We start from the raw sequence: 11,649 nt of genomic DNA, 5'->3' as shown, positions 1-11,649 counted from the left end.
CTGACTGTGCTGGAGGTTGCGCAGGCCGCGGTTCTTGCTATCGTCCTTTCGGACAACCGCAAGTAACCTGGCCGTTCGCACCTCGGGATCACAGTATACACACTGTCTCTCTCACTCGAGCACAAACTCGAAGATCTCTCTTGGCTCTCATTGTCACTCGACAACGAGATCGAGGAGTCTTCTCGCTTCCGACTTCCGTCGAAAAGCTTTACTCGCGAGCCCCGCCGACGACGCTTATGACTAACTGTGTGCCAGTCGTCGCCGTTGGCTGACTCGCTGTCGCTAGAGCGCATGCGTCGCAGCACATCTCGTGGGGACACGGTAGAGCCTCCCACGCTATCACGTTTAGCGTTGGGCTCTACTCCGAGTCCCACTACGAACGGCCGTTTCGTCAGCTGATTCATCGCACAATATGGTGCGACTTCAACAGCTGACGACTGATCGCTGAGCTCTCTTCGCCGTCTCTCTCCACACGAAAAGACGTCAGCAGCTTGCCTCGTGGCCCGCTGCGCATCTTTCCGTCGCTCACACTCCGCGCACTTTACACTAACACTCGCGAAAACACTTTACCTCTCCCTTTCGATGATCGCGAATCCCCACAAGGGATGCCAATTGCGACGCTGTGCCTCCCAACACAGGTGCGCAACACCTAGAGCCTCGCATGCACTAGGATTTTTCTAAACGTAGGATTTGACCGCGATCATCACGTTTGGGAGAACGCTAGGGAGAGGGGAAAATGATCACACACAATGGTTAAGTTTTATTGCACATGTATTTCGCCCAGCCCTTCCCTACAATACGGTGGCTGTAGTGCCTCCCGCGCACAGTTTAGCCACGCAGGGCTTACACTGGGACGCTTAAACACGAGCCACGCTCGTGCAGCAGACGGCGGGCCACAGGCCCAGGTCCAGTCCGCTGACGGCTGACTCTCTCTCTCTCTCTCTCTTTCTCTCTCGCGCGCGCGGGCTATGCCTCCCGCTTGTGGCAAGCCCGACCTGCTGCAGCCGCGCAGCTATAGGGTTTTCTCTTGCGCTGTCTCTATCTCACGCACACGCGTTTCCTCGCACTGTTCTCTCTCTCTCTCTCTCTCTCTCTCTCTCGCGTGCGCTGGCCAGACGCCTCGCGCAGAAGACGTCTTGGTGTGCGCCCGCACTGTACACCAACACCCTGGTCTCTCGAGTTCTCTCTCTCTCTCTAGTGTGCCCGCACCACACTCGTCTCACTCTCGGATCTCTCTCTCTCTCTCTCTCTCTATCTCTTTCTCTCTCTCTCTCTCTCTCTCTATCTCTTTCTCTCTCTCTCTCTCTCTCTCTCTCTCTAATACTTTCTTACTCGCTCTCTCCCTGGTGGACGTCCGTCGGTGCTCCCGCCGGCGCCTCCCTGACTCTCGTGGACCTGGTGACGGCTAGCTTCCTCGGCTCTCCCACGCCAAGGCTGCTGGTTGCTCTGGTCCTCCGGACAATGATGGCGGACTGGCTAGCTTCCTTCCTCTCGTGCGGATGGTTGCTGGCTCGTCCGGGTGTCGGCACTTGCTCGTGCCAACGCGCTGCACCTATGACTCTCTCACACTCTCGCACACTCGCACAACCTCGGGAGACTCTCCCGATTCTCCTCGCAACAGAGGAGGCCACGTATCTCTCTCGCACGTCGACGTACTCCGTCGACAGTCGTGAGAGAACTCCCCGATTTCCCGCTCGTTCTCGCGCTCACTCTCCACTCGCGCTCGTCGGGCCCGCGCATCTTCCTCGCGCCTGATTGGCTGGCAGTCCGCGCGGATAGCGAGTCGCACATCGGCGCCCACTGATTGGCTCGCGACATGCGGAGGACCAATCAGCGCGCGCGCCGTCGAGGCTCACTCACGCGCCAACGATGCTCACTCTCGCGCTAACGTGGACGGTTAGCCGGCCCGTTCCTCGAACTCGAGGTCAGGCTGGCACTGACAACAACAATCCAACTCGCTTGTTTCTTCCGCGCACTCAGAGCTTGGCCGCATCGAACGAGATTCCTCGTATCGACGCGGCTGCGACGTTTGCAACGTCGCAGCCTATAATTTTTATTGTCACGGGAGAAATAGCAGCCTACTCCTGATGGAGCCGCGCGCACCGGGCTTATCTGCTCTCCTCTCTCCCTCTTTCGAGAGCTTCTCTTTTTGTGCCCCGCTGCTGCTGCTGCAGCCGTGTTCCCTCCGCGCGTTTTGTTGCCATCGCTTTCAGGCTACCCTCCCAAACACATACACACACGCATTCACGCACGCTCGACTTCCTCTCTCGTTCTCATCGTTCCTCGCTTATACGCGCGATACCCTCTCGCGAGAGAGACTTTTATTCTCCCTCATTCCAATCCCGGCGCACGTCTCGCTTCCTTTACTTTTTCCTATTCTAATCGCTTTTTTTTTCAGCGCGCCTCTTTCTCGATCTTACCGACGAGACGCGCTAATTTTTTACTGCTCTTTTGCCACGATGAAAAATGCCACAGTTTTGCGACAGCACCGCGCTTAATATAAATAAACTCGCTGAAGTATGGCTTATTTTTAGAATGGCGGATATCTGCACGAGATACGCGCGAGGTATGTAAGCCGCATAAATCAAACGTATCCGCTTCTATCAATATCTTCGCACCAGCTCATATCGGTGGACTGCTAATTGATCCCCTCGGTATCGCAGTGACATAATCTATCCGCGAGCGCAAATTTTTCTCGGCAATATGTTCAAAAATGGAAAGTAAAAAACGAACACTATATCGTCCGGTTTCCTGAAAACGCCGCAGAGACTCGCAACATGGACTCGTTAGCATGATCCTCCGCAACAACTTATCTCCTCGTGTTCGCATTATAATTTCTGCTCTCTCCTCTGTCCCCGTCTCGTTCGCTTCCTCTCTCCAAATCGTCGTTTATTTTGAGCCGTGCTTTTTTCTTCATCGACGCATTCTCGCGAGAGACCGTGAGATCTCACGAGCCAACAGCTAAACGCGTACACATAAGCGTTTTCCTCTATCCGCGATACGGCGCAGCATACGCTTATCGCGGGCCCGGCAACAAGCTCTCTTGTGAGCACGTGCGCCTGTACCTCATTCTGCCACGCCGATCTCGCTCAATCGCGGAGATATCATCCGTCTCTTCGCGCTGTCCGCCGCGCGCATTATAAAGGAAGCGCGTAATGATATCGCCGCCGCGAAGAGCAAGCGAGAGACTCGTTTCGAGTGTCTAGCTGCTGCGCTGCAGCCGGCTTTTTGCCTTCGAAAAATTCAACTAGGAGCTTAACGCCGAGCCTTGTCAAAGTTGACGGGGGAAAAGACTTGAGAGGGTCTTGTTTCTCGATTGCGAATTCCCGCGTTAGGGGGATTTCAATGAGCGACGCGCTGGATGCACTTTATATTCCGATGGGATGTATACTTACTTGCGCCTGATAATTAGGATTAATGCTTGACGGTTCTGGACGACGCGCTTATCGCCGACTCCCATCGGAATTCAGCCTATCGCGAGCTTTCCGGATTTTGTCTTCCACGAATCGTCTTCATCTCGAGTCCGATAAATTCATTTACGGTATTTGTGCATACCGCTATAATAAGAAGGACAAGCAGCTGCAAGAGGAGAAAATCGAAAAACAATTACGAATTCCGTAAAAAAAAGTAACAATGCATACGTTAGCTCGCGCGAGCTGTGCATCGCTTATCCAGCCTCGCGCGCGCACAAAAAGCTTCAAACGACTCTCACGCGTTCCTCCACTATATATGCACGCACACACTCTCTCTCACAATGATTTTCCCCGCGGTTGGGCGCGACAAGACAAACGCGTCAAGCTGCCCCATGTGTGTATGTAGGCATGCACACATGCGCGTACGGGCCGCATTGAAAGCTGATGGGCCATACGTGAGAGAACATAAGTTTCTTCTTCTCCCAGAGCACGGACAGGGACAAGGACGGACGGACATAATACTATAGGTGGAGAGTAAGCGTATGTGCATCTCGGACTAGACTACTACCACTGCACGTCTTTATGCAGGCTCGCGCGGGAATTGAGCGATAAAAAGGTGAGCGAGACGTCGGCGATGCAAATGCACCCGCGGCGGACGTCTGTGGTCTCTTCCCAGCCGGTTTGAGGTGTATTTGAGGTGTATTTTTATGTTTTATTTATTCTTCTTCCGTATATCAATCGAATTGGGTTGCAACTTTGATACATCTTATCATTCTATGTGAGATTCTTTTTCATTTTTTCTCTGAATTTAATTGTAAATACCTATAAGTGCCATTATATGCAAGTATACTACATTGCATGACTTTTATGCCTTACTTTTGAGTTTATGGTATAAATAAAAAGGCAAAATAAATTCAAAATGTCTTGCCATGCTCGACCTTATCTACTTATAACGTTCTCCATGCTTTGGTTTCACCCGACAAAAGACTCTTGAAACGAAACATTCTTGAGTACTCCTGATCACGCGACGCATGCCGAGTTTCAGTAACAAATACCCAAGTCTGGCAATCATCCACCGTCAGCCTCCGACCGATCAACATAATAATATCCCTGCTATCGAGAAAAAAATCCAACCGGCATAGAAAAACACCGTAAAATTCTCGATACCTCATAATTTTTATCCTCGTTCAAAGTCCCACAATTGACACATAGAAATAGGTACAAGAATAGAACCCGTACATCTGGACTATTAATCTTGCTCACACCTACAAGCCTCTCTCTCTCTCTCTCTCTCTCTCTCTCTCTCTCTCTCTCTCTCTCTCTCTCTCTCTCTCTTTCTCTCTCGCTTCACAATGTTTCATTAACGCATTAACAAGCGCGCGCTTGCACATAGGTGTGCAGCTCGATTCGCGCTCACGTATGGAGTACATACTCGCGCGAAGCCATCGTTTGCAAAACGACGAAGATCACCGAGGCGAGCGAGGAAGAAGACAGGGCTACACGTACCTACACACAGGCGCACGCGCGGGTATGCGCAGACCGCAGGGCAATCAGAGTCAACAATGTTTTATTGTTACGTCAAATGGGCGACGCTGCGATACGGACAGGCGTGCATTAAGCTTATCATAACGGTATGCTGTTAAGTCGCGCGAGGGCTTTAGCGCGCGGCTACGAGCCGAGGCCATCGACTGTCAGATTGTTCGGGATATCTCGGGATGGAGAGAGAGAGAGAGAGAGAGAGAGAGAGAGAGAGAGACTCGCCGCCGTTGCCGCGAACAATACGTGTGCACGTGTGTAAGAAGACCTGCCAAGCCGAAGCGATCCCTGATGGAGCTAAATCCTCTTCTCCTTTACACCTCTTTTCCTTCGCTGCCGTTGCTGCTGCCGCCACCGCTGCGGCTCCCCCTCGATATTGTCTGCAGCCTGTAGCTCCACGCGGATAGGCGTCTCCGATCGCTCGATGAGCTCTAACTCTGACTTTTATGGCTGGATTTTATTTTTTCTTTCTAGCTCTCTCTCTCTCTCTCTCTCTCTCTCTCTCTCTCTCTCTCTCTCTCTCTCTCTCTCTCTCTCGACGTTTTACGCTCTTTCTTCCTGCCAGCCACGCAGAAATATTTACATCCCGAGAAATTCCTGATAAGATTAGCGCCGATGTTTACGGTATATCGCGGCCGCGAGTGTACGGACAATGTGCGTGTGTGCACTTATGCTTTCGAGGATTATTATTACGAGCCCCTAAAACGCGACGGGGAAAACGCGAAAAAGTGTCATTATCGCCGGGCAAAAAGTCGTCATTAAATGAACCTGTCTTAGTTACATCTTTGTCATTACAGTAACTACAGGTAAATTATAACATTTGCATTTCTTACGCCACTTCTTTTTCACCCACTCGCGCGCAACCAATCTCACGACTTCATCCGTTTTTCTCGCAGCGCTCCTTCCTCCCCTGCTCATTTCCAGCGCACTTCTTTCTTTCACGAGACTAATGCTGCCGCTGAAAGTGTGTGCATGTATGTGTGCGCACGCGTATATAACGGGATCGCAAGCCGTCCTGTGCACGGGATAGGTATTCATCACGCGCGACCTTAAACCTATACTACTAGGCACACTGGCCGCGGCTGCAAAAAAAGTGACAACCAATTTATTACGCGGGATAATTACAATATTAAGACGGCAAGTTATGCAGCGAAAGCCTTGTGTAATGCTTTTGTGTCAGAGTGCATGGAAACTTTCTTGCTCGGCGATTTTACTGTTGGTTGTAATGGACCGGGACGCTTATTTTTGCGCGTGTAACTCGAAAAACGTTTTCAAAAAGAATCAGAGGATTTCGACGTGTTATATTAAGCGCGGCGAAGAGATTTAAATGTACAGAATTCAAGTTTGAGATATCAAAAGGTGCTGCACCAATTTCAATAAAACATTCTTGATACGGGTGCCCGAGCGTGAAAAATTGAGAAGCAGGTGCATTACACATGCAGTCTACTCGAATATCGAAGCATCACTTAGCCGAGGGAGAGTGCGGCAATCGCGCCCGTCTCGCTCATCTCTTTCTCGCGTGTGCGAAATTCTCTGTATCTCTCTCTCTCTCTCTCGCTCTCTCTCTCTCTCTCTCTCTCTCTCTCTCGCTCTCTCTCTCTCTCTCTCTCTCTCTCTCTCTCTCTCTCTCTCTCTCTCTCTCTCTCTCTCTCTCTCTCTCTCTCTCAGGAAGCTTAATCCTCTCCCGGATCGAATCTTTCTTCTCGGGTATTGCTGCTGCTCCTTTCTCTTCTTTCCCTGTTATTTTTGCAGCTCCCGCAAGAGAGAGAGAGAGAGAGGAAGACTGCAGAGATATTCTGCCGTTGCGCGCGCGCGCATTCGCCACGCTTCTCCCGTGTCTTCTTTTTTTGTAATACGCGCGTATACGCCGCGTATGACATGACTATAAGTCGCGGTCAAACGACCACAAAGAATGCGAGAGGCTTTCGAAGATCTCCCTTTCGCCCCTTGGCCGAGCTCGCCGCGGATGGAATTACCTTAAATTATTTTTCGCTCCTCGGATATTTGACAATGACGCCGAGGATGCGAGAGGAACTCGCGTCTTCTGATTTATTTCGATACGCGGCGTTTAGTGCTGAAGTTGCGGTTATCGAGCACTTGAGGTAATAAAACAATGAGAAAATTCGGGGAGAACGAAGCTTCGTAAAAATAACGCCAAACGAGGTCTAGAAATATACACAGGCATTTGGCGAACTGATGATCTTGGAAGTTTTGAACAGGGTGGCCCATTAAAGGCGAGCGCGCGCGCGAGCAAACGGGACGAGAATAATTCCTTTACGAAATGATGCCAATAAGCCGGCTCGCGCGTTCTCATTACGCCTCGAAATCTGAGAAACTGGTTGCAATTACCTGTTCTCCCTCCCCCCTTCGAAGTGGCGACACACAACAGCGTGGTACAGGTTTCTGGGGCCGCGAAACGCTACAGCCGCCGTTATCTTCGATCAAAAGAATCACCGCCATCATTGTCTTGCATCGCCTGCGCTTATGTGCACAACCTACTCTCTCCCCCTCTCGGCTCTTCTTCTCTTACTTGACGAGTATCTTCGTTTTGCTGTTATTGTTGTTGTTCGCAGCGCGCGCTGTCCGCTTTTTTTCCCTTCTCGAGAATCTCGCGCGAGGCGAAGACACGCGATTTATGCGAATCCGCGTTTCCTTTCGCGTGCAAGTGCGAACCTTTCGGTTATAATTTGTAGTGCGCCTGCAGAGCACGAATTTATTTCGATCGTTCTCTTTTCTGTTTCGAGAAGCAGGAAGCGAATGATTCGGCTGAAGCATTTTTGACATGTAATAAATAATAATCGATGATGTATCGAACGAACAATAGGACATTCACTAATTGGTCGCCGATGTATGTATACTCTAGTGGCTATTATGTGCCTACCTGTAGATCCATTTGTCAATGGTCCCTCAGAGGCGAGCATTCGACAAATGGACCAGAAGATTTCTCTCGCTAGTCGAGGGGGATAGACAGAGTAGCGGCCGTTAGGACACAGGCCAGCTAGCAAACAAAGGCCATTTCGGCCTGGCGACGGTCGCATGGCTTGTCCGTCAATGTTTGTCTATTAGCCGACTACCGCACACGGGACCATTTACCCGTGAATACGCTCCTCTCTATACCTACCTCTCCATAGTCTAACCTAATAACGTCCTCCAATAAGCGAACATTTACAGTTACACGTATGTACTATGTACCCATGCGAAAGCCTACGCCTGCGTATTTCAGAGTTTACGCACGAAAGCTATGCTAACATCTCGCAATATACGGGTATTTAAATTCTTACCTAATATGCTATCGATTAAAATAATACATTTTCCATTGAAATATAATCGATGCTCAAACCTCAGCGTTTGATTCACTTCCGAAAATAAAAAGATTGATAGCTATGGGGGCAGCTTTAAAATCAGCTCGAAGCAGAACAACGCGCCGCGGTCTTCCCGCACGCGTAATCCCATGCAAATTGTCGAAGTTAGAACCATCAGAGATGGAAAGAGAGGGAGAGAGAGAGAGAGAGAGAGAGAGAGAGAGAGAGAGAGAGAGAGAGAGACAACTAATGCGATTTGTGTTTTTATTTTTCAGCCGAGCTCCTCGGAATAACATACATTATCGACGGCTTTGACGTGCGCGGGCTTCTTTCAAGGGGGCTGACGTAACCCCACGCGATTTATTTATTAAATTGGGCGCTCACGAGAGCTTGTACACGGAGAGGAGCAGAGCAACACGATTTGCATATCGACGAGAGCCGGGCCGCTACGAGTATAGCATGGTTTTGCATTAAAATGTTTTCGCATTTAAAACGAGACCCGCTATTGATAAGTCATCGGACGAGGCCTTTCACGGCACTTTATACTTCACCGACGAGAAGGCATATACTTCATTTATCACTCGGCGAGGGAGATGATTTTGTTTACTTTCAGCGGCATTATACTTTCAGCGATGGATTGAAGCTTATTTCGTATTGATCATTCGGAGAATATGGAATGTAATTGTTTAATGGATCGTCGCATTGAGATGCCGATGACGACGTTTTTAAAAAGCTATCGCAAGCGAACGAAGTATAACGCAAGGTTGTTCTTCGTTCCTTCTTCTAATAATAAAACGCAGAATATGTCACTTGTATACGAGCAGTTAATCTGTAATACATGTAACGAGGTGCATAAATGCACAACGATGAACAATATATAATACTTTAAACAGCAAGCAACTTTTATAACGTTTCTTTTTATCCAAGCGCAATAATTCAAATTAGCCATAACTCAAGAATTACTTCGAAAGGAGGAAAAAAACCCGCAGGAGCATGCGTCCCACAATGTTTTCACAAGCGACCTCGTCTCGGGGATACTGGCCAATTCTCGTGTCACTGATCGCCCATAAAAACGTACAACCTGTCGTTTGTCTCAATTAAAGACAAATAGTACACTCGCATTAGCATGAGATTTCGCGAATATAAATAGCGAAACTTTTTCTCACACACGCCGATCAAGAATCGACCGCGATTATAATCGCGCGTATACGCGAAAAAAACACAATCGTAAAGCCTCATAGATTTATCGTTGCTCGGCGATAAAAATGTAAAATCAGACGCTAAAGGAGGCAAAACAAAGCCTAAGACCAGTGGATATACATCGAAGCTATACGTAGACAGCGATGATTGCCCCCGATCGCGCACAATAATATTCCTTTCCCATGGCCGTAAAGTCGCCTCGTCTCTCCTCTATTATTTTCGCGGCGGCGGCGACTAACTTTTTGCCGCGGCTTTACGATATCATTTATCTCCGTTCATCCGCGCGGCGCACTCGCGGACAAAGATAAAAGAGCGCGCATAAGCAGCGCGCGTCGCGTCAGCACGCTTTTTGCTTACGCAACCCGTATATAGCCGTCGGTAATGGGCAAAGCGGCAGCCGCGTATACAATAGCTGCTATCCGTGGCACACCGCGCTGCGGAGAAGAAAGAAAGAAGACAGCTGAGAATCCGGGAATATACGCGCGCGAATCCTTTTCTTCTCCGCTGCTTGATCTTCGAAAAAAGAGGCGAGAGTTCGGGAGCGGTGTGTGTACGCGCTTGTACCATATAGCATTTATGTATGCTCGTCCGAGAGATTCCGCTCACGCGAGTTTTTCGGCACGCCGAGAGTGCGGGGGCACACTGGAATAATTTTAATCGCTGCCTCTCGCGTGTTCTTGCATGTATACGCTCCGTGTGTGTGTTTGTGTGTGTGTGTGTGTGTGTGTGTATAGAAAGCGCGCGAGAGAGGCGCACTCGTAAATTACGTTCTTATACGCCTGCGTGTGTGTGCCTGTATAGCCGGGGATATATAGCGTAACAAGACGTTGTATATAACGTTGCTCGATGAATTATGACGAACGATTTATTTGATTTTTGACCTTCGTGCAGCCTCCGCACTGCACATACTATGTGCCGCTTGATCGAAGTAGAATTGATTTCGTACTGGGTAGTGTAATTGAATTTTTCCCCGGGTTTGTCTTGTAATGAAGAAGAAGTCGTTAAGAGGGTTAGGAGTTTATCTTTTTTTCTGCACTCCAGAGCGCATATGGGTTTGTTCTTGTATTTGCGAGCCATGTATACACCCGCCTAATGGAGAGAAAGAGCTGATTCCTGATTAAGATGATGTCGATTTCCGTTCGCGTGATTCACGCCGTGTGCGTGGATTTTGTTGTTTGATATTTTTGGAATAAAATTATCCCATATATACGAGCATAAAGGAATCGCTAATTGGAATTTTTCGCTGGCCGAGGCAATTCTATTTGACTCTCCCTTTCTCTCTCTCTCCTAACTGCTAACGTCTATATTCTCTTGTTTCCGGTCGTACACCGCTTTTTTCTCTATTTCTCTTGTATTCCCTTGTTCTCTCCTCCCACTCGCACCTTCCCTCATGACTTCAACTTAGCTGCCACGTAGAGGCGATTTTTTGTCGCCCCCTTTGTGTCGACCGACGCCGCCACCGCTGCCGCCTCTGTGCCGCTCTTGCTTCTTCTATTGTGTGCATTCATCAGCGCATTCATTCATCCAGCGGGCATTGTCTCATCCTGGACTATCCTCACTTAAGGCCCCCTCGTGCACGCATTGTCGCGTGTACCGCAGATTTACATTTCTCTCTCGCTCTCTCTCTCTCTCTCTCTCTCTCTCTCTCTCTCTCTCTCTCTCTCTCTCTTTTCTGTCTCTCTTCAAGTGCGCTTGCACGCTCAATCGTCGTCGCCAAAGCCCGGAAACGCAAGCTACACACCAGCGAACTGGACGCAACATTGCTGGAGGAGGCAAAAGCTCTGAGCCCTGACCATCAAGGGCTCATAAACATTAATGAGCTGCTCCCTTCAGACGTCCATAAGCTGCGTTCAAGGGCTAGGCTGGAGGCCAAGAGGAGGCAGGGTTGCAACTTTCGTCAGAGATGAGAGACTTTTCATGCGTTGCAACGATGACAGCAAGCGCTCCACCGACATCACCACCGACGCTGAGCTGAACAACATCGACCAACACTGAAGCTACAACACACACATCATTCCACCACACCCACCATCAAGCTCATCTTCTATGTCTTCATCCGATTCTAAGGTATCTCTGTCCGAAGGTCTAAGAGTCTGTCATTTCAATGCGAACTCGCTCACGGGTAACATTGAGATGATCAGGCTTTTCTTATCCACTCGCTCTTCATTTCACGTAATAAGGTAAAATGCCCAGTACCG

The sequence above is a fragment of the Nasonia vitripennis genome (genome assembly GCF_009193385.2).
Source record: "Nasonia vitripennis strain AsymCx chromosome 3 unlocalized genomic scaffold, Nvit_psr_1.1 chr3_random0004, whole genome shotgun sequence".
Taxonomy (NCBI): domain Eukaryota; kingdom Metazoa; phylum Arthropoda; class Insecta; order Hymenoptera; family Pteromalidae; genus Nasonia; species Nasonia vitripennis.
This window is presented reverse-complemented; position numbering follows the sequence as displayed.